The sequence below is a fragment of the Dendrobates tinctorius genome, unplaced genomic scaffold (genome assembly GCF_039654945.1).
Source record: "Dendrobates tinctorius isolate UK_male_01 unplaced genomic scaffold, ASM3965494v1 ptg000004l, whole genome shotgun sequence".
In the NCBI taxonomy this organism is placed as follows: Eukaryota; Metazoa; Chordata; class Amphibia; order Anura; family Dendrobatidae; genus Dendrobates; species Dendrobates tinctorius.
In genome coordinates this window covers 41206806-41230437 of record NW_027361672.1, presented here as the reverse complement: position 1 = coordinate 41230437, position 23632 = coordinate 41206806, and positions in this window count along the sequence as shown.

Genomic DNA, 23632 nt, shown 5'->3' with positions numbered 1-23632 from the left:
TGTCGCAGGTGTGAAAAATGTCACTATAGGACTGGGGAGATGTAGAATTTCTGAACACACTTGTGGACACTGTTGGATTGTGTGAGGCCCAGTGAATATCACACTGCTGTTTCACAGGCAGAAATTGGCTAGTGTATGACAAACTACAAGGTCTATATAGAATTGGGCAGAATAGGAATCTCCCTAGAGTGTAGGTCTGTAAGAACAGAACATGTCCTCGACTTATTCTTACAGAGTCACACACAGATAGCTTCACTGTGGCCGTGATAACAGCCGTTACACGGTACTGAGAGAGGAGCGTGCACGTACACCGCTGTCCGGTGTCCGTAAAATTGTCAAGCTCCGTGTTTTTTAAGTATACGGACTGACACACACTGTATCTCTATAGTTTTGAATGTGATCAAACAGCAAATATACTTAACTGTTTGAAAAACAGACAAAACTAGAAGGTGGAGGTCTGTAAGAGTGGAACATGTCCTCGACTTATTCTTACAGAGTCACACACAGATAGCTTCACTGTGGCCGTGATAACAGCCGTTACACGGTACTGTGTGAGGAGCGTACACCACTGTATGGTGTGAAAAAATGCATGCTCAGTACCTCACCAGGACAAGAAAAAAAATTTGGATTGCTTTTAAAAAAGCAGTTTGCAGAGCAGTGGGAAAACAGCAATGCAGCTATCAGGAAGCCTTATAAGGCAGCCTAACAACCAACACAGCTGATCCAGCAAAATATAGCCACCACTTGCACTGCATACACAGTGACTGGTGTGTTGTACAGGCAAAATCGCTAGCAGCAGAAGCAGTTTTTGGTGTCTTCTTCCCTGCCTAACACTCTCCCTACAGAATCAGCAGCAGCTCTCCCTATTCTGAGATCAGCATGAGTAACATGGCGGTCGGCGTGCACGCCCTTTTATACCCCCTGTGATGCCCCCCAAAGCAAGCCATTCACTTGCATGCCCTTCTCAAAGATGGTGGTGACTCCTGCCTATTTCATCACGTTGCCCACAGTGTCCGTGGATCCTGATTGGCTGAAAAAGCGCGGAAAACAAACTTTTGAAACGCGACTTTGGCGCTAAAGTCGCTGAGCTCGTGGCCGACCTCACCCTAGGGTCGGGTTTCATTTCATGAAACCCGACTTTACCAAAAGTCGGCGACTTTTGAAATTTTTCGACCTGTTTCGCTCAACTCTAGTGATATGAAACATTTTAGGTGTGAAAAACATGCAAAACAATAGGACATCAGGAAGGGGAGAAACACTTTTTCACACAACTGTATATATGTACATACAGTCATGATCAAAAGTGTTGGCACCCTTGAAATTGTGCAAAGTGAAGTAGCTCTCCCAAATAAATATTGCAATTACAAATATTTTGCTATACACATTTATTTCCATGTTTATTTTGTGTGTATTGGAACAGCACAAAAAATAGAGGGAAAGGCAAATTAGACATAATTTTACACAAAACCCCAAAAATTGTAGTGACAAAATTGTTGGTACCTTTCCAAAATTGTTTGGAAACAACTTAGTTTCAAGCATGTAATGCTCATCCACACTTACCTGTGGCAAGTAACAGGTGGGGCAATATGAAAATCATACCTGAAACCAGATAAAAAGAGACGTTGACTCAATCTTTGCATTGTGTGTCTGTGTGTGCCACGCTAATCATGGAGAGCAGAAAAAGAGGAGACAACTGTCTGAGGAATTGAGAACCAAAATTGTTGAAAAATATGAACAATCTCAAGGTTACAAGTCCACCTCCAAAGATCTTAATGTTCTTAATGTTCCTTTGCCCACGATGGGTAACATAATCATGAACTTTACAACCCATGGCACTGTAGCTAATCTCCCTGGATATGGACAGCAGAGAAAAATGGATGAAAGGTTGCAATACAGGATAGTTCAGATTGTAGATAAGCAGCCCCAATCAAGTTCCAGAGAAATTCAAGCTGTCCTGTAGGCTCAGGATGCATCAGTGTCAGCGTGAACTATCCGTCGATATCTGATAAAAATGAAACATCATGGCAATGTTTTGGGTTGTTTTGATGCCTATGACACTGGGTGCCTTGACTGTGTGCAAGGTATCATGAAATCTAAAGATTACCAAAGGATTTTGGGTCACAATATAGTGCTCAGTATCAGAATGCTGGGCTTGTGTCCTAGTTCATGGGTCTTCCAGCAGGACAATGACCCAAAACATAAAAAAGCACATAGAAATGGATGGAAACAAAGCACTTGAGAGTTCTGAAGTGACCAGCAATGAGTCCAGATTTAAATTTCATTGAATAACTATGGAAAGATCTTAAAATTGTTATTGGGAGAAGGCGCTCGTCAAATATGAGAGACGTGGAGCAGTTTGCAAAAAAAAATGGTCCTAAATTCCAGTTGATCAGTTGTTAGTGATTAAGTGCAATTATCTACAGTATTCCAAAGGGTGGGCAACCAAATATTAAGTTGAAGGTATCAACAATTTTGTCCGTCTCATTTTCTTGTTGTTTTTCATGTAATTATGTCTTATTTTCCTTTTTTCTCAGTTTTTTTGTGTTGTTCCAATACATACAAAGGAAATAAACATGTGTATACCAAAAGATGTGTAATTGCAATAATTTTCTAGGAGAAATACTTCATTTTCTAAAACAATTACAAGGATGCCAACACTTTCGGCCATAACTGTATATACAGTATCTCCAAAAATACACGTGTGTACAAGACTTTATCACTTCTGTTGAAGGAAAATAAGTCTACTTTATAATCTGCACTGAAGGAAATGCTGAAGAATGTGTTTCTTTCTCCATTCATTTCTAATCAAACTTACCATGACAAAAATCCTGCCCTCCTAGGCACCTTGTGAAATGAAGCTAATTACAGTAGCTGGAGCACAATGAAACCAAATCTTCTCATATTGATCCCTTTTTCTTCCTTGATAAAGATAAAGAGACGTAATGGAGCATTGTTTATCAAGCTTTCAGATAGGTAATTTAGCTAATAACCATTTGTGCCGTTTAAAGACAAACCATTTTATACGGAACGTAGTTATAGTAAACAGAAAAAACAATGTGTAAATGAAGCATATAATAATTACACAACATATGTACTCAAAATCTGGACCCATAATGGAGTCTACTTTACTTGCCGACGACTGCAGAAATTTGGTTGTTTCATCCTCTCATCTGTGTCATGTATAATATAGATAATGGATGAATGCTTCACTTTTAATGAAGAAAATTCCTTCTGAAGTTCTATCACATTTTATACCAGATTTATAGAGAATATATTACTTATTTGGTATGGACAATCATTTGATATATCATCTTTTTTTATTTTCTGAAGAACAATCAATTCAACTAGCGTTTCACTAGCTCATCACATAAACATTCTATTACATTTTTGGGTTTAGCACTTATTGGCCAACACAGTTTACCCATCAAAAGCAAAACATATAGAAAACCAACTTCTGGTAATACGATTTTGCCTGCTCTTAGTATTCATTCTCCCCTATCAAGGCTATCCCAGTTGGGGAACATACCGGAGCCAAGAGATACTGAAGTGATACAGTTTCTTTTCAGAAGGAATTCCAAATTATCAACTCCAGATTAACAAAAATAAAATTATCCCCCTTGGTCTCTAAATTGTGCAGCTAAAATCATGGATAATAAATCCAGGAACGCCTTAATCAACAAATTTGGTAAAAAGGGAAATAAAGACAACTCTAATAATGAAATACCCACCCTGGTACTCACCTACACTACACACTTTTCTACCATTTGCAATAGAGTGAAATGCAATCTACATATCCTAAAAGAAGATATGAATTCTATTTGGTGGAAGGGAATCAGTCCCTCGCGCAGTTCGGATGCTTGCTACTGGAACCAAGCACTTTCTAATGCTCGTGTGCTCGTTTTTAGTAACGAGTACAATGGGAGTCAATGAGAAAGCTGAATATTTTTCTGGCAGACCTTACAAGGAGGTCTGGGGGAGCAGTGAAAATGTTGAAATGGATGGAAAAAGTGCTGAATGGAAGGAGAACATTCCAAGTCGATAAGAAATTGGAGTTTACAGGAAAAAAGTTAAACATTTTTTCCTGTAAAATGACTTGTATATAAGAAAAAAATTTAAAAGGAATTAAAAATAATTTAAGTAAACCAAAATTGAACTTTTTATTTAAAGAAATAGACATTTCAGTGTACTTTATGAAGGAAGCAAGAAGTGCCAAAAATTAGGGACTCAGTTACACTCTGCATTACACATAAAGGAGGGCCTCGTACACGTTATGTTCAAATTGTCATGTAGCGGTAACCCTAGAGTCATAAATGCTATACACTATGTGAAAAGCCTGCCAAAATTTATAAGCAGGATCATCCAAACACCCATGAAGGCACCAAATGTAGCACCTCATAAAAAATAAGAAAGTGTAGTTGTGGTAGTTCTATACTCAAAGGCTTTAAACAAAGTGTAAAGCCCGGAAAAATTATATGAAGGGTCATCCAGTCATCCATAGACCCTATGTTCCCCACCATTTTTCCATAGCATGGATTATTGCAATATATGTTTTTGATACTCATTTGGTTTTAATATTTTTCAAATAAAAAATTGCATATTTTATCAAGTTTGCTGCATTGGGAGCTGGATTCTTCTTCATTGCTGCCTTACCTGAGCACCGGCAGTGGCGTCGATCATGGACTCTTGTCACTGACTCAATGGAGAGCTGTTTTTGTTTCTCCTTTTTGATCCATAATGGATCCCTGCAAACATTTCTATTTATTGCTGCAGTGTCTGACATCAATGTAATGAGAGATAAACCATCCAATCCATAAAGAGATACAACAGAAATGTAATTAGCACATTGGTTACTCTTGGTACCGAAAAGGCCAGTTCACAAAAGCACATTTCAGTTTTGTATTCTAGGAAACAGGATTGAATTCCATGAGGAGTTAGAAGCACCACATCATTTGGGAAAAGTTTTCTAACTTGATAAAAAATTCCCTTTTTTACTGAAAAAAAAATACTGAAACAAAATCTTGAGGTTGCCCAATACTGGACAACCCCAACTTCATCAATTCAGGACCTGAATTAAAATAAAAAAGTATACTAATCTGCTGCAGTAACGCCATTCCATTGATGTCAGCGGCACTTTGCATGGTGATGTGACATTGTTGTGTCATGTGCAGGCTGCAGTCAATGAGCAGCCGTTTGTTAGCTGCAGCCTCTACTATTTAACTTAAGCGGATGTTCACCCTAACTGAATATTGATGAGTATCAGCAGACGAGTGGCTGCTCCTTGGATGCAGCCTGCACGTGACACAACAATGTGACATTACCACCAGAACAGGAGCAGTGAAACTGCTCCAGGTGGTGAGCAAGCATTATTAGTATTTTAGTCTGGGTCCAGAATTGATTAATCTCAACTGGTCTGGTACTGGATAATCCCTTTAAAGCCTTACTTGTGGCTTCTAGACACTCATGTTGGCAATTTAGTTTCTCCAAATAATCAAAACAGCTCATTCTCTTCCAGGCTTATCTGTTGACATGCCTGAGTGTCTATGTCATGCTGATTGACAGCTGGCTCAATTAGACAACAGAGCAGAGTTGAAGAAAAGCTACTGCTCATTTGAGTTGATGACAGTGGAAGCCGCTGAATTGCCGACAGGAGCAGTCTTTGAACACTCGGGGCTGGCAGAGATCCACGCCCGACAACTACCTGCCTATTAATTTTTAGGCCAATAGTAAAATGTTCTATCGTTCTGGATAACCTCTTTAACACAGTTGCATTTTTCTGCGATAAATATCTAATGTCAGCTTCTTAGGCATAATATAAGCAGACTGAATGAATCATCTGGGTCTTGGAAGCCCATAAAAGCAAACAGAGAACTAATTACAACATAGCAGCATAGAATGACCATTCTGGTTTACAGACATGTTTACAGGGAGTAACCTCCCTAAAAAACGACACTCTGGCCACCGTTAGGCCCCTTTATGATCATGCCTCATCCTGTACTCCTTGTACAGAATGTTCTAAAACATGATGTCCGTCTCCTTCCATATTCTTTAAAGCAATAGTTGTTTATTTCCACCAATGATCTACATATATGGAAACATTCCATGAGGCTACTTACACATTACATTGGGAATTTCACAAAATAATGCATTTTTAAGGTATCAGCTTTCATAAGGTTCATAACCTGCAAATACTGTATACAGCTTTTATAATAACTGTGGTAAAGTTTTCATGAACTCCGAAGCCAATATTTCTAAAATAAAGCTTTCATTTTCATTGTGGTCGTGAGTTCATTATGTTAATGTCAAACTGTGTCTATAGAGTATTGCTGCCAAACACTGAGACTGCTTTAAATTGTTTACACATAGAGATATCTTAAACGTTCTGTGCTGTTAGATATGAATTAGATTTAGCAGATTTAATTAACTTAAATTAAGGTACTCACATTCATCATATTATTTTATGTTATTTTCTAAATCAAGCCAGAGTTAACCACATGACTTCTGCCTTTACCTATTGCCCTTCCTCTCCCACTCAAAGCCAAGGCCCCTGTGCTAATTTGTTATGCCCACCACTTCTTATAGTGACACAAATCTTTACATGCACCATCAAGCTACACATGCACTTATATTAGCCAGACATATGCATATTCATTACCAATCATTTACTCAATTTACATACTGCAAATCAGTGGCATACTGCCAGTAGTAGCAGACTACTCAGCTATAGGGTTCATGAGTTGGGGGTCCAGGTGCCAAACAGCAGCAACCCCTTCCCACATCCAGCATGTTGAATCCAATTATATTTCCATCTTCAGATTAATACAATGGTAGAACGGGGAACCATCAGCTACCTCTTCCACCATTCATAGAATCATAGAATGTTAGAGTTGGAAGTGACCTCTAGGGTCATTGTGTCCACCCACTGCTCAATGCAGGATTCACTAAACCAGCTCAAACAGTCCAGTCTCTGTTTGAAGACTGCATGTAGAAAGTCGAAACTGTTTCTTTTGTGGTTCAAAGTCCTTTATTTTAACTCATATAGACATTAAGCGGTGCAGCAGTATGTGGATGGAGACATGTGGTGTAGACAGGTGAATGACGGCCATTTTGCGCTTGGATAGCGCTTCTACGGGTCTATCCATGCATTAAGAGATATCTTCAGTGTACTGAAGAACAGAGTCCTACAAGTGATGACACAGCTGCCACAGATTGCTGATCTCAACATCATCAAGTCCGTGTAGGATTACATGAAAAAATAGAAGGATTTGTGCAAGCCTTCATTCAGATAAGATCTGTGTTTAGTTCTTCAAGATGTCTGGTACCTAACTGCTGAGATACTTCAAAAACTGTACAAGTGTATCTAGAAGAATTCATGCTGTTTTGAAGGCAAACCACGGCGACACCAAATATTGATTTACTTTAGATTTGTCTTTTGTTCACTCGCTTTGCATTTTATTTGCTAAAAATAAACTATTAACATTTCTATTTTTATATCTTACTAATATAAGCATGTATATTATATAGAGATAACTTTTTATTTATATGTAGGGTCTGTACTTGAGGTAGTTTTTTTTTAATTCAGCTGTAGTTTTTTCAGCTACAGTTTTACAATAAAAATATTAAGTATTACATCATATAAAATATTATTATGGATGAAACCTTTCTAACGCTACATGACGTACTTTTACATCATGAAGCATGTCAATTAGTCTGCTCCTCACATGGCAGATGACAATTATATCACATAGTTGTCATCTGCCTTTAACAGCAGCGATTGGGGCTGCCACCAATTGCTGCTATTAACCTCAATTACTGACAGAGACTTTTAAAGGGAACCTGTCACCCCCCCAGGGCGTTTTTAAGTAAAAGAGCCACCTTCAGCAGCACTAAGGCTGCATTCTGTGAAGTTGGCTCTTCTGTTTCTGACCCCTAGTAATGCAGAAATATTGACTTTTATAAATAGGTCCTCATACCTGTAATGCGTCCCATAGGTATGGTGTGTCCCCCTGTATCAGCCGTCTGCCAGCCATCCATCATGCCTCTGTCCTGTGTCTGGGCGCTGCCTCCTCCTGTGTAGTGTGCCTGTGCTGTGTCAACTCTAGCTGCGCCTTCCCCATCCCCCTCCTACTCTTTCTTTCTCCACTCTCGGCACACAAGTAGGTCACTGGCAGGTCAGCTCATTAGGTGCTGTGTGCTGAGGGAGGAAAAAGAAAGAGGAGGAGGGGGATGGGGAAGACGCAGCTAGAGTTGTCACAGCACAGGCATACTACACAGGAGGAGGCGGTGCCCAGACACAGGACAGAGGCATGATGGACGGCTGATACAGGGGGACACACCATACCTATTGGGCGCATTACAGGTATGAGGACCTATTTATAAAAGTCAATATTTCTGTGTTACTAGGGGTCAGAAACAGAAGAGCCACCTTCACAGAATGCAACCTTAGTGCTGCTGAAGGTGGCTCTTTTACTTAAAAACGCTCTGGGGAGGAGACAGGTTCCCTTTAAGTGCACAATCCGGACAGCACATTAATTCGGGTTGTAATTACCTCCTACCTGCCCATAACATGATCATGGGGAGCTGAAGAACTTTGCCTATCATGCTATTTCTCAAGTGATATCCAGCCACAAAATAGGGATCATAGGACACAATAATTTTTAGTATATTAGTATAAACAACAATACTGTAGGATTGCATTGCAGGTTCAAGTCCCCTAAGGATCCTACAAAGTAAAAAAAAAAATGTATATATATATATATATATATATATATATATATATACAGTATATATATATATATATACATAGATATACAGTAGATATATAAATATATATAAACTTCAATCACCTTCCTTTTTCACAGTTAAAAATAAAGAAATGTAAAGAATAGGAAAATAAACATATTTCTTATCACAGCATCAGAAAAAGTCAAATATATAAAAAAAAAATTATTCATCTTAATCGATAAAATCTGTAAATATGAAATAAATCAAGACTCCAGAATTCCATTTTCTAGGTCACCGTAACAATGTAAAATATGCAATAACAATCAGTATGTACCATAAAATTGTATAAATAAAAGCACCAACTCGCCACACAATAAAAAAAAAACACTCAAATTATGGCACTAACCACATTTTTTTTAACTTCAAAAGGTTTTTAACCCCTTAATGACCGCCGATATGCCTTTTCACAGCGGCAGTTAAGGGTACTTAAACCAAAGTGCTGCTGTTTAACGGCACTGAGGTTTAAGTGTATAGCGCCCCCCAGAGTCAGATTTTCTCCAGGGTCTCAGCTGCCAGGGGTAGCCGAGACCCCATAGAACATGATTCAGGTCAGTTTTTACCAATCCTGGTTTTGCGATCACTGTTATTAACCATATAATGGCGACTGTAAAAAAAAGTCTGATATGAAATTTAATTTCTCTATACTCTGATATGATTGCACATCAGAGGAGAGAGAAATAAGGTGCCCGATCTCTCCCGCCGGTACCTCTCAGTGTCCCTGGGTCTCTGGGATTCCTCCCACAGCCGCCGGTGTCTTTTTCCAGTGAGAAGATGGTGGGCGCATGCGCAGTGCGCCCCCCGAGATCTGCCAAGTGGCATCAGGCAACAATAGGAAGATTTTTCCTATTAGTTAATTTTGGCCACTGAGTTAGATCCTTTGACAGTGTTCAAAATAAAAAAAAATAGTAAATAAATGCCTCTTTATCACCTCTTAGTTAGGGAAAAATAATGAAATAAAGAAAATATATTTGTTTCCATTTTTCCATTAGGGATAGAGTTAAACTAAAGTGAGTTGGGCTAAAGTTAGGGTTAGGGTTGGGATTAGGGTTAGGGTTATGGTTGGGATTAGGGTTAGGGGTGTGTGTTGGGTTAGGTTTGCGGTTAGGGTTGTGGTGTGCGTTTTTACACCTGCGGATTCCTATAATGGAATGGGTGTAAAAACGCTGTGGAATCTGCACAAAGAAATGACATTCTGCAGAAAATAAACCACTGCATTTCCGCGTGGATTTTTCCGCAGCATGTTCACAGCGGGTTTTTTTCTCCATAGATTAACATTGTACTATAAATCATCATGGCATCCGGCATCTGCACTATCAAGTCCTCCTGATGGACCGTGACAACGGGGAAACGCGTCGGGTGTCCTCAACTCATACTAAGTCCTACTTAAATTGATCTATTGTTTCTTTGTATTGTTTATAGAGCTGCTATATGAGGATTTGCTGAGTAGCCATTATTAGCTATCCTCAATATTTGTGAAGCTTGACTTATTTTTGGCTATATCCTGTCTGGATGCTTCAATCTATGTAGGATATTTGTACTAAAATCTGCCAGCTAGTCATTGAGCAGGCAGTTTTTGGGCATGTATTTGAGATTTTTCTTTGTTTTTTGCTCCTGTTCTGCCATTTCCATGAAGTAACCTATGAGATACTGTATTATATCTATAATATAATGCTGTAAGCGTCACTCTGTCCGAAGCCTTTATAGACTGCGTAAGCACGACGCGCCTGCGCAGTCTGGCTCCAGACAGAATGAGGCATCCAGCGGTGAGGAGTGTGTATGGCGCCGGAGATGGCGGTACCGTACACACTGCATACCACAATCTCCGACGCCATACTTACATACTTACCTGACCCGGAGGAGCGCTGCCGCGGCGCTTCTCTTCGGCCGGAGACCGGGGCAAGAGCACGGCGGCGGCAGGAATCGCGCATGCACATAGCGCGATCCGGCACCATTTTACTGAAGACACACTTGCAGTGTGTCTTCAGCAATATGGCGCCGGAGAGCGCTATGGGCATGCGCGATTCCGGCCACACTCCTGCCCCGGCCTCCAGCAGAACGTGACAGCGCTGGAGCAGAGGAAAGAAGGGTGAGTATAAATGGTTTCTTTTGTATGTGTGTAGTTTTAATAGGAGTGAGGGGACCATGCATACCAGAATAGGAGAGGTGAGAGGACCATGCATACCAGGATAGGGGGGTGAGGGGGCCATGAATACCAGGATTTGGGGGTGAGGGGGCCATGCATACCAGGATTGGGGGATTAGGGGTACCATGCATACCAGGATTGGGGGGTGAGGGGTACCATGCATACCAGGATTGGGGGATGAGGGGTACAATGAATACCAGGATAGGGGGTGAGGGGACCATGCATACCAGGATAAGGGGGTGAGAGGTCCATGCTTACCAGGATTGGGGGATGAGGGGTACCATGCATACCAGGATTGGGGGATGAGGGGTACCATGCATACCTGGATTAGGGGGTGAGGGGACCATACATACCAGGATAGGGATGAGGGAGTACCATGCATACTAGGATTGGGGGATGAGGGGTACCATGCATACCAGGATAGGGGGTGAGGGGACCATGCATACCAGGATAGGGATGAGGGAGTACCATGCATACCATGATTGGGGGGTGAGAGGACCATGCATACCAGGATAGGGGGTGAGGAGACCATACATACCAAGATAGGGGGTGAGGGGGCCATGCATACCAGGATTGGGGGGTGAGGGGACCATGCATACCAGGATGAACAATGGGGTGCCATGCATACCAGGATTGGTGGGGAGGGTGAGGGTACCATGCATACCAGGATAGGAATGAGGGGTGCCATGCGTACCAGGATAAGAGGGTGGCGGCACATACCAGGATGGAAGACCATATACCAATAAAAATGCTCGCCACCCGGGCGTAGAACGGGTTCATAGCTAGTATTGTATAAGGAGGTATTCCTTTCATTTCTTCCTTCACTATCTTGTTCTCCCACATATATTTATTGGACTTTATTAGGGGAGAGAGATATAGTCCACGTTGAGTGGGGGCGCAAAAAAAATCGTTTCTTAGGGTGCCAACCTCCTCAGCAAGGAAGGAGCGAGATTAGGTATATTGTAGGGTCTTGGCAGGCAGGTGTTTGGTCAGATTATTATTATTTGTATCTGCTGGTTTGTATACCGGTTTACACTGGGTTAGGTGATTTTAAAAGAATTGATTAAAAGTTTGTATTTTAAAAGAGATTTATGTTCACTCTATGATTGCAATTTCCTGACATTATTTAAAAGTGAGTTTTTTGTACTATAAATCACTAGCCATTCTGCAGCAGATCCTCAGTGGCAAATCTGCTGCAGATATGCAGGAAATCTGCAACGTGTGCACATACCCTAAAGGTCATGCCACAGCATACTCAATCAGATTAAGTTCAGGACTTTGACTAGACAACTCCAAAGTCTGTTTTGTTTTTCTTAGGTCATTCAGAGGTGGACTTGCTGGTGTGTTTTGGATCATTGTCCTGCTTCATAACCCAAGTGTGCTTCAGTTTGAGGACATGAACAGATAGCCTTAACCCCTTAGTGACAGAGCCAATTTGGTACTTAATGACCAAGCCAATTTTTACAATTCTGGCCATTGTCACTTTATGAAGTTATAGCTCTAAAATGCTTCAATGTATCCCACTGATTCTGAGAATGTTTTTTCGTGATATATTGTAATTCATGTTAGTGGTAAAATTTCTTTGATATAACTTGCGTTTATTTATGAAAACAATGGAAATGTGCCAAAATTTTGAACATTTTGCAATTTTCAAACTTTTAATTTTTGTACCCTTAACCCCTTCACCCCCAAGGGTGGTTTGCACGTTCATAACCGGGCCAATTTTTACAATTCTGACCACGGTACCTTTATGAGGTCATAACTCTGGAACGCTTCCATGGATCCCGGTGATTCTGACATTGTTTTCTCGTGACATATTGTACTTCATGTTAGTGGTAAAATTTCATTCAAATAACTTGCGTTTATTTGTGAGAAAAACAGAAATTTGGCGAAAATTTTGAAAATTTCACAATTTTCCAACTTTGAATTTTTATGCCCTTAAATCACAGAGATATGGCACCCAAAAAACTTGATAACTAACATTTCCCACATGCTTACTTTACATCAGCACAATTTTGGAACCAAAATTTTTTTTTGTTAGGAAGTTATAAGGGTTAAAAGTTGACCAGCGATTTCTCATTTTTACAACACGATTTTATTTTTACGGACCACATCACATTTGAAGCCACTTTGAGGGGTCTATATGATAGAAAATACCCAAAAGTGACACCATTCTAAAAACTGCACCCCTTACGGTGCTCAAAACCACATTCAAGAAGTTTATTAACCCTTTAGGTGCGTCACAGGAATTTTTTTGAATATTTAAAAAAAAATGAACATCTAACTTTTTTTCACAAAAAAAATACTTCAGGTTCAATTTTTTTATTTTACCAAGGGTAACAGGAGAAATTGGACTGCAAAAGTTATTGTGCAATTTGTCCTGAGTATGCTGATACCTGATATGTGGGGGGGAACGACTGTTTCGGCGCATGGCAGAGCTCAGAATGGAAGGAGCGCCGTTTGACTTTTTCAATGCAAAATTGTCTGGAATTCAGATCGGATGCCATGTCACGTTTGGAGAGTCCCTGATGTACCTAAACAGTGGAAACCCCCTACAAGTGACCCCATTTTGGAAAACAGACCCCCAAGAAACTTATCTAGATATGTGGTGAGAACTTTGAACCCACAAGGACTTTACAGAAGTTTATAACGTACAGCGGTACAATTAAAAAATCATATTTTTTCCACAAAAATGATCTTTTCACCCCAATTTTTATTTTCCCAAGGGTAACAGGACCCTAAAAGTTATTGTGCAATTTGTCCTGAGTACGCTGATACCCCACATGTGGGGGTAAACCACTATTTGGGCGCATGGCAGCGCTCGGAAGGGAAGCAGCGCCATTTGACGTTTTTGGTTGGAATTGAGATCGGACATCATGTCGCGATTGGAAAACCCCTGATGTACCAAAACAGTGGAAACCCCCCACAAATGATACCATTTTGGAAACTAGACCCCCTAAGGAACTTATCTAGATGTGTGGTGAGAGCTTTGAACCCCCAAGGGCTTCACAGAAGTTTATAACATAAAGCCGTACAATTAAAAAATCATATTTTTTCCACAAAAATGATCGTTTTACCCTCAATTCTTATTTTTCCAAGGGTATCAGGACCCTAAAAGTTATTGTGCAATTTGTCCTGAGTATGCTGATACCCCACATGTGGGGGTAAACCACTATTTGGGCGCATGGCAGAGCTCGGAAGGGAAGCAGCGCCATTTGACGTTTTTGGCTGGAATTGAGATCGGACAACATGTCGCGATTGGAAAACCCCTGATGTACCAAAACAGTGGAAACCCCCCACAAATGACACCATTTTGGAAACTAGACCCCCTAAGGAACTTATCTAGATGTGTGGTGAGAACTTTGAACCCCCAAGGGCTTCACAGAAGTTTATAACATAAAGCCGTACAATTAAAAAATCATATTTTTTCCACAAAAATGATCTTTTCACCCTCAAAACTTATTTTTCTAAGGGTAACAGGACCCTAAAAGCTATTGTGCAATTTGTCCTGAGTACGCTGATATCCCACATGTGGGGGTAAACCACTATTTGGGCGCATGGCAGAGCTCGGAAGGGAAGCAGCGCCATTTGACGTTTTTGGCTGGAATTGAGATCGGACATCATGTCGCGATTGGAAAACCCCTGATGTACCAAAACAGTGGAAACCCCCCACAAATGACACCATTTTGGAAACTAGACCCCCTAAGGAACTTATCTAGATGTGTGGTGAGAACTTTGAACCCCCAAGGGCTTCACAGAAGTTTATAACATAAAGCCGTACAATTAAACAATCATATTTTTTCCACAAAAATGATCGTTTCACCCTCAATTCTTATTTTTCCAAGGGTATCAGGACCTAAAAGTTATTGTGCAATTTGTCCTGAGTACGCTGATACCCCACATGTGGGGGTAAACCACTATTTGGGCGCATGGCAGAGCTCGGAAGGGAAGCAGCGCCATTTGACGTTTTTGGCTGGAATTGAGATCGGACATCATGTTGCGATTGGAAAACCCCTGATGTACCTAAACAGTGGAAACCCCCCAAAAATGACACCATTTTGTAAACTAGACCCCCCAAGGAACTTATCTAGATGTGTGGTGAGCACTTTGAACCCTCCAGTGCTTCACAGAAGTTTATAACGCCCGGGCGTGAAAATAAAAAAATTCGTATTTTTTCCACAAACATGATCTTTTAGTCACCATTTTTTTATTTTCCCAAGGGTACCAGGAGAAATTGGACCTCAAAAGTTATTGTCCAATTTGTCCTGAGTATGCTGATACCCCATTTGTGGGAGAAAACTACTGTATGGGCACACGTCGGGGCTCGGAAGGGAAGTAGTGACGTTTTGGAATGCAGACTTTGACGGAATGGTCTGCGGGTGTCATGTTGCCTTTGGAGAGCCCCTAATGTACCTAAACAGTGGAAACCCCCCACAAATGACCCCATTTTGAAAACTAGACCTCCTAAGGAACATATCTAGATGTGAGGTGAGCACTTTGAACCCCCAAGGGCTTCACAGAAGTTTATAATGCCCAGGCATGAAAATAAAAAAATCGTATTTTTTCCACAAACATGATCAATTAGTCCCCAATTTTTTTATTTTCCCAAGGGTAACAGGAGAAATTGAACCCCAAAAGTTGTTGTCCAATTTGTCCTGAGTACGCTGACGCCCCATATGTGGGAGAAAACTACTGTATGGACACACGTCGGGGCTCGGAAGGGAAGTAGTGACGTTTTGGAATGCAGACTTTGAGGGAATGTTCTGCGGGTGTCATGTTGCCTTTGGAGAGCCCCTAATGTACCTAAACAGTGGAAACCCCCCACAAATGACCCCATTTTGGAAATGAGACCCCCTAAGGAACTTATCTAGATGTGTGGTGAGCACTTTGAACCCCTAAGGGCTTCACAGAAGTTTATAATGCCCGGGCATGAAAATAAAAAAATCTCATTTTTTCCACAAACATGATCAATTAGTCCCCAATTTTTTCATTTTCCCAAGGGTAACAGGAGAAATTGGACCCCAAAAGTTGTTGTCCAATTTGTCATGAGTACGCTGACACCCCATATGTGGGAGAAAACTACTGTATGGACACACGTCGGGGCTCGGAAGGGAAGCAGTGACGTTTTGGAATGCAGACTTTGATGGAATGGTCTGCGGGTGTCATGTGCGTTTGGAGAGCCCCTGATGTACCTAAACTATTGAAACTCCCCACAAGTGACCCCATTTTGGACACTAGACCCCCCATGGAACTTATCTAGATGTGTGGTGAGCACTTTGAACCCCCAAGTGCTTCACAGAAGTTTATAACGCTCGGACGTGAAAATAAAAAAATCCTTTTTTTCCACAAAAATGATATTTTTGCCCCCAATTTTTTATTTTCCTAAGGGTAACAGGAGAAATTGGACCCCAAAAATTGTTTTGCAATTTGTCCTGAGTAGGCTGATACCCTACATGTGGGGGTAAAACACTGTTTGGGCGCATGTCAGAGCTTGGAAGGGAAGGAGCACCATTTGACTTTTTCAACTCAGAATTGGCTGGAATTGAAATCAGACGCCATGTTGCATTTGGAGAGCCCCTGATGTGCCCAAACAGTGGAAACCCCCAATTCTAACTCCAACCCAAACCCCAACACACCCCTAACCCTAATCTCAGCCCTAACCCTAGCCCTAACCCTAGCCCTAACCCTAGCCCTAGCCCTAACCCTAACCCTTACCCTAACCCTAGCCCTAACCTTAACCCTAACCGTAATGGAAAAATGGAAATAAATACATTTTTTTTATTTTATTATTTTTCCCTAACTAAGGGGGTGATAACGGGGGGTTTGATTTACTATTTATGGCGGTTTTTATGTTTGGCGGCTGTCGCACGCTAAAAGACGCTTTTTATTGTAAAAATAGTTTTTGCATCACCACATATTGAGAGCTATAATTTTTCCGTATTTTGACCCACTGAGTCATGTGAGGTCTTATTTTTTGCGGGACGAGTTGATGTTTTTATTGGTACCATTTTCGGGCATGTGACATTTTTTGATCGCTTTTTATTCCGATTTTTGGGACGCAGAATGAACAAAAACCAGCGTTTCATGAATTTCTTTTGGGGGGGTGCGTTTACACCGTTCCGCGTGCGGTAAAATTGATAAAGTGGTTTTATTCTTCGGGTCAGTACGGTTACAGCGATACCTCATTTAGGTCTTTTTTTATGTTTTGTCGGTTTTATGCAATGAAAACTATTTTATATAAAAAATAATTATTTTTGCATCGCTTTATTCTGCGAGCTATAACTTTTTTATTTTTTCGCTGATGATGCTGTGTGGCGGCTCGTTTTTTGCGGGACAAGATGACATTTTCAGCGGTACCATGGATATTTATATGCGTCTTTTTGATCGCGCGTTATTACACACTTTGTTTGGCGGTATGATAATAAATCATTATTTTTTGCTTCATTTTTTATTTTTATTTTTTAAGGGGTTCGCTAAATGGGTTAACTAATGGGACAGTTTTATAGGGCAGGTCGTTACGGACGCGGCGATACCTAATATGTGTACTTTTATTGTTTTTTTTTTATTTTCAAAAAATAGATTTATTTGGGGGAATATTTTTTTTTTTTTGTAATTTATTTGGCGATTTTTTTTAAATTATTTTAACACTTTTTTTTAATTTTTTTTTACTTTATTAAATAGTCCCAGGTGGGACATCACTGTTCTGTGACAGATCGCTGATCTGTCACATCACAGATCACTGTGACAGATCAGCGATCTGTCACAGGCAGTGCACAAGGCTTCCTCATGCCTGCGCTTTGCAGGCACTGAGGAAGCCAGCTTCCTGCAGGCCCCCGAAGGCCCCCGTCGCCATCTTGGATTCGGGGGCCTGCAGGAAAGGAGCCCCCGGCAGCAGCGCTGCACATTGCGCTGCCGTGGGGGGCTCAGGGAAGCATGGAGGGAGCCCCCTCCCTGCCGATGCTTCCCTTTAACCCCCGGTACACTGCGATCATGTTTGATCGCGGTGTGCAAGGGGTTAACGTGTTGGGGGCGGTCCGTGACGCCCCTGACACATTGTGCCGGGTGTCAGCTGTGATAATCAGCTGACACCCGGCCGCGATCAGCGGCGCTCACCACGTGGGCGCCGCTGATCGCGGTAGACGGACTATCCCATCCATGGGCATAGGGGCCCGGGTCCCATGGACGGGATAGTACGTCTGATGTCAGGAAGGGGTTAAATCAGAGAGCACTGTCACACAAAATAGTTAATAAATAACATTTTCCACATGTCAACTTTACATCAGTACAAATTTGGAAACATAATTTTTTTTTATTAGGACGTTATAAGGGATAAAAGTTGAACAGCGATTTCTCATTTTTCCAACAAAATTTACAAAACCATTCTTTTTAGGGATCACCTCACAGTTGAAGTGAGTTTGGGGGGGTTAATATAGCAGAAAATACCCAAAAGTGACACCATTATAAAAACTGCACCCCTCACATTGTGTAAAACCACATTCAAGAAGTTTATTAACCCTTCAGGTGCTTCACGAGAACTAAAGCAATGTGGAAGGAAAAAATGAAAATATTTCTTTTCTCACAAATAATTTACTATGGAACCAATTTTTTTTTATTTTCACAAGGGTATCAGGAGAAAATGGACCACAAAATTTGTTGTGCAATTTCTTCTGATTACGCCAATACCCTGTATGTGGGGGAAAGCCACTGAAGGGAGGGAGCACTGTTTGACTTTGTGAACACAAAATTGGCTGGAATCAATGGTCCTGTCAGGTCGCGTTTGTATACCCCTGATGTACCTAAACAGTGGAACCCCCCAATTCTAACTTCCACCCTAACCCCATTACACCCCTAACCTTAATCCCAACTGTGACCATAACCACAACCTTAACCTCAACACACCCCTAACCCTAATCCCAACCCTAATCATAACCCTAACCGCAACCCTAACCACAACCCTAACCCCAACACACCCCTAACCCTTATCTCAACCATAACCCTAACCACAAACCTAACCCTAACACACCCCTAACCGTAATCCTAACCATAATCACAACCCTAACTTTAGCCCAACCCTAGCTTTAGCCCAACACTAACCCTAGCCCCTAACCCTAACCCTAGCCCAACCATAATCCTGACTTTAGCCCAACCCCAACTTTAGCCCAACTCTAACACTAATGGAAAAATGGAAATAAATACATTTTTTAATTGTATTATTTTTGCCTAACTAATGGGTTAATAAAGGTGGGTTTGATTTACTATTTTTTTATTTTGATCACTGTGATTGGGTCTATCACAGTGATCAAAATAAACCAATAGGAAAAATTTCCTATTGTTGCCAGGTGCCAGTCGGCAGATCTCGGTGGGCTCATTGCGCATACCACAGCCATTTTCTTCCCGGAAGATGCCGCCAATGGCAGGGGGACTTCACGGGTGGATGCAAGGACATCGGAGGTACCGGGGGAGGATCAGGACACCCCATTTCTCTTTCCTCTGATGTACGATCACATCAGAGGAGAGAGAAATTAAATTATTATTATTATTCTGTTAATAACGTCGCCCGCAACACTGGTATCGGTAAAAACAGACCCGAATTATGTTCTCTGGGTTCTCAGCTACCCCCCTCTAGCCGAGACTCCATAGAAATTCTGACTCTGGGGGTGCTATAAACTTATTTTTCAGTGTCATTAAAAGCGATGCTGAGGCATAAGTAAGTACCCTTAACTGCCACTTAGTGATGAGCGAACATATTCGCCACTTCTCGGTACTCACCTGAGTATCACTGTACTTGGCAAGCACCAAGCATTACTCGGCGGGAACTTGGGTCTCCATCCAGCTTTTTTGGCAGACTTTACAGAACCAATCACAATGCAGGGATTGTCTGCCAGGAAATGAAAACGCCGCAGCCATCTTTGTTGTGGTCGTGCAGTGATTGGCTGGCCGCACAGCATCATCAGGGGTATAAGAAACCGGACGCAGCCCTGCTCACCGCATTCAGCTCCGGATTGAGAGAGTGTAGGGAGTGCTGCTGCCTTGATAGGGTCAGAATAGGGGATTTATTAGTGAGATTAGTGAGTGTGGGGTCTACCATCCGAAACAACTCAAATCCAGCTAAACCAACAGTCCTTCTAAGGACTAATTCCGGAGTATATAGGTTCCAGTGCTAGGCAGACAGGGTAGTGTATGTCGCTGTATACACATCAGTGCAAGGCCTGCAGGCACTGTATGTGTGTATACATATCATTGCATATATCAAGATGGTCCTGTGTCCTGGTGCTGCTGCTGCTACCTGTGGGATATATTGGCCGTATATACCTAGCCCCAGGTGTAATTGGCTTTGAAAGTTTTGTTGGCCGGGGCTAATAGAGCTTTTTTTATTGCAAAGCAATCCAGAGCCCTTTTTTTTCCTCCATTTGCTTTTTGACAGTGCACAATACAGCCAGATCCTTTTCCTAGCACAGCGTGAAAATCCACCAATTTTAAAGGGGTCCCAAACATCCTTTTTGAGTGTGCAGAGAAATATTTATTTTTTACGTGGTACGGTTGAGTTTTTTTTTGAGTGTCTTACACAATTTCTTGACAGTATTTTGCTGAACCCCACAAAAAATACAGACAGGCAACATATTTTACAGTGTTGTACATCTGTGACATGCCTCATCCATCCGTCTGCTAAAAATTTTCGTCTTTTTAGCCCTAAATTCATTTTTTTTGCTGTCTGGCACTGTACTTATATACAGCACTATTTAGTCAAAAAATTATAAAAATACAGGCCACACATTTTTCGGTGTGGTATCTCCGTGTCAGCTCATGTCTGTGTGTGCTCAAATTTTGGCTAGTTTACGGCTGTTTTCTTTTTTGGTCCGGGGTGTCACTAGACTTATATACAGCAGTATTTTGTCAAAATATTAAAAAAATACAGGCTACACATTTTTCGGCGTGGTATCTGCGTGCAGCTCATATCTGTGTGTGCTCAAAGTTTGGCCAGTTTACGGCTGTTTTCTTTTTTGGTCCGGGGTGTCACTGGACTTATATACAGCAGTATTTACCACACCCAAAAAAAATTGTTGTAGTGGCATCTCCGTGTCAGCTCATATCTGTGTGTGCTCAAAGCTTGGCCAGTTTACTGCTGTTTTCTTTTTTGGTCCTGGGTTTCGCTGGACTTAGATACAGCACTATGCTGCATTATTTTAAAAAACAGCTCACATTTTACAGTGGGATATATCTGTGACACGCCTCATACATCCGTGTCTCAAAAATTGAGGCATTTTTGGCCTAAATTCTCTTTTTTTGCCAGTCTGTCACTCTCGTTATATCCAGCACTCTTTTGCATCCAATAAAATTTTTTTTTTTAGCGTGTGGTATATCTGTGACACACCTCATATGTCCGTGTGATTAAAATTTGGGGATTTTAGGCCGGTATTCCAGTGTTTTCCAGTCTGTTACTCCAGTTATATATGGCACTCTGTTGCTTTTTTTAAAAAAAACAGGCCACATTTTACAGTGGGGGATATGAGTAAAAAGAATTTGGTTTAAAGTTGTTATGGCAGCTTCATGACTGTGTTAAATGCTCCAACTACTACAACTATCATCATCTTCCACCTAGAGGCAGTCACTGCGCAGATAGAAAGTCTGAGTAGCAGAGGGTGAACGCTTAGGCGCTGTTATACTCTGTCTTGTACTCTGTCTCTGTATTACGAAGGCTAAATCTTCGAGATGAAATCATGCCTGGAAGAGCCAGAGCAAAATTATGTGGATGTTCACGGGGAAAGGACTCGCAACTAGTGTTGAGCGATACCATCCGATATTCAGAAATATCGGATTGGATTGGATCGGCCCAATACAAAAAAAGTATCGGGTATCGCCGATTCCGATCCCGGAAGTCCCATTCAAGTCGATGGGACAGAAATATCGGAATTAAAAAAAAACCTTTCTTTCCTTGTACATCCTGTTCGGGAGGGGGGAAGAGTGTGGGCGGTGCGTGGGCGGACACTGTGCGTGTCTGTGTGTGCGGGCGGGGTCTGTGCGGGCCTCTCGGGGGTCTGTACAGGCCTGTCGGGGGCCTGTGCCGGCTGCCGGTGGTCTGTACGGGCCTCTCGGGGGCCTGTGCCGGCTGCCGGTGGTCTGTGCGGGCCTGCCGGGGGTCTTGTGTGTGTGCAGGCATCGTCCGATGGGACTACAAGTCCCATCGGGTGATGCCTGCTACAATGACAGTGATTGACACATTAGCCAATGATGGGACAGTAGTAGTCCCATCAGCTGGCTAATGTGTTGAATGTAAAGAGAGAGGTCCCGAGAGGCCCGTACAGACCACCGGCAGCCGGCACAGGCCCCCGACAGGCCTGTACAGACCCCCGAGAGGCCCGCACAGATCCCCGACAGTCGGCACAGACCCCCCCGCAGTCAGCACAGACCGCGCATTATGATGCGCACAGACCGCGCATCATGATGACATCATTTCAGCAGCCAATCACAGCCACAACAGTGGCTCATTGCATTATGGGGACTTCCGATTCCGGTATCCGATATAGAAAAAATATCGGTACTCGGTATCAGAATTCCGATACAGCGAATATCGGCCGATACCCGATATTTGCAGTATCGGAATGCTCAACACTACTCGCAACAACTGAAGCCTGGTGTTCTTGGGCAGGATTCTGACAAGCTCTCACCTACTAATACTTAACTGGTTGGCCGCTGACGTTTAAAAGGAGCCCATGCATTGTCTAGAACTGAAGATAGAGATTTTGACATTTCGGCTGCATTTCAAAAGATGTCAATTGGAGAGCATGGTGGTCGGAGATGTGACTTCTTCACCACCATACGAGCTGCCGCCTCTCCACCATCCGATTTGCCACACCCCCCACCTTCTGTCTCTTTCCCATTCTCCTGCAGAATGAAAGTCCTCTCTCCTCTGTAACAGTCTGTCATTGTAATTTTTTTTGTTTAAACGATATTTATTCCTTTGAATGTAACCCCTTGTCATGTACAGCACCATGAAATTAATGTCGCTATATAAATCACTAACTAATAATACTAATAATAATACTATATGGGTGTTTCCTAGAGACAGTCCAGTAAACATGCTATTGAAGGATTTTTTAATGACAACTCTGTTCAACTAGGCAACAAACTATGTCAAATTGGTACCTATACCCCAGTGGGTGTTGGCACAGTGTCATGTTGACTACAGTCCCCAGATGTTATGTATGTCCCTAATCTCACCTCTACTTCAGCAGCATGATGAATTAATTGGAAAAGCATGTGGTATTGGTGTAGCTGTTGTTTTCTTGCCAAAGAAACTCAATAACATCAATTAGGTGGTTAGCCGCACACGGAATGGAGAAATAGTAAAGATGACAATTGACAAGTAGTTTCACATTTGAGGTAAAACACAATTCAACAATTTCCTTTAACTCTAACAACACATTATATTCAAAAGCCTTGAAGAAAAAGATTAATATATTGTGAAGCTAGTAGGTATGAATAATTAAGCACACCAATGATGTTACATAATTCTAAACATACACAACCTATCAGTGGTAAAATAATTTTCCACCGAAAATTTAAAGTATCAGACTAGTGTCATCTTGTGGAATGATATGAGCCATAAAGCCCTTCAAATTGAATCTGTTGCGGATGCATTGTAGAATTTTATCTTGAAATTTGGAAGTACATGCCCTCTATGCTGCTTGCATTAAAGAACTGATTTGC